At 38.9% G+C, this 3,567-nt stretch overlaps 1 pseudogene; it reads right to left on the reverse strand.

The window, feature by feature from the left end:
• Positions 1 to 2,944, reverse strand: part of LOC125928985 (RNA transcription, translation and transport factor protein-like) — a 17,325-nt pseudogene extending 14,381 nt beyond the window's left edge.
• Between the last annotated feature and the right edge of the window lie 623 nt (positions 2,945 to 3,567).

The raw sequence follows: 3,567 nt of genomic DNA on the forward strand, positions 1-3,567 counted from the left end.
TCTTTCTTTCTTTCTTTCTTTCTTTCTTTCTTTCTTTCTTTCTTTCTATATATATATTTTTTTCATCTTTCTCCCCTCAGAGAGTCCCCCTTAAAATTTCTTGCAGGGCTGATTTAGTGGTCACAAACTCCTTTAATTTTTGTTTGTCTGGGAAGCTTTTTATCTCTCCTTCTATTTTGAATGGCAGCCTTGCTGGATAAAGAATTCTTGGCTGCATATTTTTCTGATTCAGCACACTGAGTATATCCCGCCACTCCTTTCTGGCCTGCCAAGGTTCTTTGGATAAGTCTGCTGCAAACCTGATCCGTCTTCCCTTGTAGGTTAGGGACTTTTTTTCCCTTGATTCTTTCATGATTCTCTCCCTCCCTGAGTACTTTGTGAATTTGACTATAATATGCCTTGCTGATGGCTGTTTTTTGTTGAATCTAATGGAAGTCCTCTGTGCTTCCTGTATTTTGATGTCTGTGTCTTTCCCAGGTTAGGAAAGTTTTCTGCTATGATTTGCTCACATAACCCTTCTACACCTATTTTTCTCACTTCTTTTTCTGGGACCCCTGTGATTCTGATGTTGTTCCTTTTTAATGAGTCACTGATGTCTCTAATTCTTAAATCATACTCTTTTGCCTTAATCCCCCTCTTTTTTTCTGCCTCATTATTCTCTATAAGTTTGTCCTCTATATTGCTGATTCTCTGTTCTGCCTCATCCATCCTTGCCGCCGCTGCATCCGTCCATGATTGCAGCTCAGTTATAGCATTTTAATTTCATTATGACTATTTTTTACTTCTTTTATCTCTGCAGAAAGGGATTCTAATCTGTTTTCGACTCCAGGTAGTATTCTTATTATTGTGATTCTAAATTCTGGTTCAGACATCTTGCTTGTATCTGTGTTGGTTAAATCCCTGGCTGTTGTTTCTTTGTGCTCTTTCTTTTGGGGTGAATTCCTTCGTTTTGTCATTTTGAAGGGAGAAAAGGAATTAATGAGATAAAAAAATTAAAATTAAATTAAAATTTAAAAAATATTAAAATTAAACACACACACACACACAAATCGACTAAATTATGCTAGATCCTAGGTGTGTTCTGGTCTGGGTGTTGAAAGTGGTTTGACATATTAGAGGAAAAAAAAGGGGGCGGGGAGAAAAGGAAAAAAGAGGATCGTTTGAGAATTTGAAAAAATGAATACACTGAAGTAGACTAAAATGAGATGATGGGAGTAAAATAGAATTTGAAAAAATATACACAAAAGTTATAGTAGTAAAAAATTAAAGAAAAATAGTTTTAGTAAAAATTAAAAATAAAAATGAATTTTTTCTTTGTGTGTATTCAAGAAAAAGAAAACAAATGAAAAAGAGAAAAAAGATTAAAAAAAGAAAAAAAGGACATCGTTTGAAAGTCTGAAAAAGTGAATACACTGTAGTAGACTAAAATAAAATGATGGAAGTAAAATAGAATTTGACAAAAATTACATAAAAGCAAAATATATAGTAATAAAAATTAAAGAAAAATATTTTTAATTGAAATTGAAAGTAAAAATGAAGTGTTTCTTTTTCTGCATTGAGATACAGAAACGAAAAAGAAAAAGAGAAAGAAAAAAAGGAAATCATTTGAAAATTTGAAAAGGTGAATACACTGAAGTAGACTAAAATAAAATGATGGAAGTAAAATGGAATTTGAAAAATTTTACACCAAAGTAAAATATATAGTAATAAAAATTAAAGAAAAATATTTTTAATAAAAATTGAAAATTAAAATATTTTTCTTTGTGTATTCAAGAAAAAAGAAGTGTAAGAAAGAAAAAAGAAAGAAAATTGAATAGATGGACCTGCTAACAGATTGAAATAGGACTGAAATTACTTCGTTTTCCCCTAGAAGTCAGACTGTGTAGGGCTTTATAGTCCATAAACTAAGCAGGCGGTGAGATTTGTGTTCTTGAAGAGCAAAGTTGGCCCAGTTGGGTGGGGCTCAGTGTAATGGTTCAGCTCTCCACTAGATGGCGCTGCTAGCCTAGTAGGGTGGAGTGTTGTAGTGCTCTTAGGTGCGTTTGCGCATGCATGGGAGTGGTGAAAATGGCGCCACCCAGCTACCCAGTCTCTAGTTTTGGAACGCTGTTCTCCCACATCAGCAATCGCGTACCTGTCCTCTGTCTTAAGCTTTTGTCCGCTCCCTGCTTTTTCACTTTCTGTGATCAGGCCCCAGGCAGTACCTCTTTCCCAAGTTTTGTCTCAGATGTGGCTGTTTTCCCCGATCCCTTACTTCTGAAGGACTGCAGCTTTGACCCGTTCCTCCCCTCTGTGGGAGGGTCTCACCAGCAATGGCTGAATGAGCAGTGGCTGAATGTCAGCTGCACCCAGAAATGCTTGCTGGACCCTGCTGCTCTCGGTGCCCAAGACTGCGGCCAGGTGCCAGCCCGCCCCAGGAAAAGTTCGTGAGATACTGTAGCAGCAGCTTTTCAGGGATTATGGAAAATCAACACACATCTGGCACCAGGCTTCACCCTTAACAACCTTGTTGCAGCACCAGCGATGCTTTCTGCGGTCTACTGGGACCAGGTGGCTTCAACAGTCTCTACCAAATGTCCTTCCAGCAGTGGAACCGCTTTTCCCTGTGTGGCCTGAGAACCTCCCGGACCCCACTCTGCTCCTGGGGATTCACCCTTCCCACCAGAGCACCACCAGGTATCGAGCTGCAGAGTTGCAGACTTTGTGTTCCCCTTGTTTACAGTCTTAATGGAATATAAACCCTCTCCTTTCTCCTTTCTCCCTTTTTAGTTCAGTACCTGCAGCTGTTTCCAATTTTCCACTTTCTCTCCAGCTGCTTTTGGGAAGGGGTGGTTTTCCTGTATTCTCCCCACCCCGCCCAGTCTCTGGCCTCGATCTGTTCGCAAAAGTACCTCCCTACCTGCTCCTTCTCGCTCCCAAGTTCACCTCTCCACTCCAGGTACATGCTGAATTCTGTGGTTCAGGTTATGCAGATTGTTGTGTTAATCCTCCAATCAGTTTTCTAGTGTGTAGGATGGTTTAGTGTTGGTCTGGCTGTATTTCATGGACGTGAGACACACAAAAAACTTCCATGCTGTTCCGCCATCTTGGCTCCCTCCCCAGCTTGAATTCTGTCTCTCTCACTCTGTTTCTCAAAAATAAATACACTCTAAAGAAAATTTAAAAAAAATAAGTAAAATAAAAATAAATAGCCCTTGCTTCAGAACTTTTGAAATTGAGGAAATACCTGACTCATTCAAAAATACTATAATGTTGAGAGGCTCGCTACCTGGGGGGCTCAGTTGGTTAAGCCTCTGACTTTGGCTCAGGTCATGATCTGGCAGTCCGTGTTTATGCCCCATGTCAGGCTCTGTGCTGACAGTTCAGAGTCTGAACCTGCTTTGATTCTGTGTTTCCCTCTCTCTCTGCCCCTCCCCCACTTGCACTCTGTCTCTCACAGATAAATAAACATCAAAAAAAATTTTTTTAAATACTGTAATGTTAGGACTATTATATGATATGGAAATTGATTCTTAAATTTTAATTGTTTATTTATCTGTACAACATTGCATTAATAATTTGGAACCA

The sequence above is a fragment of the Panthera uncia genome, chromosome D1 (genome assembly GCF_023721935.1).
Source record: "Panthera uncia isolate 11264 chromosome D1, Puncia_PCG_1.0, whole genome shotgun sequence".
In the NCBI taxonomy this organism is placed as follows: Eukaryota; Metazoa; Chordata; class Mammalia; order Carnivora; family Felidae; genus Panthera; species Panthera uncia.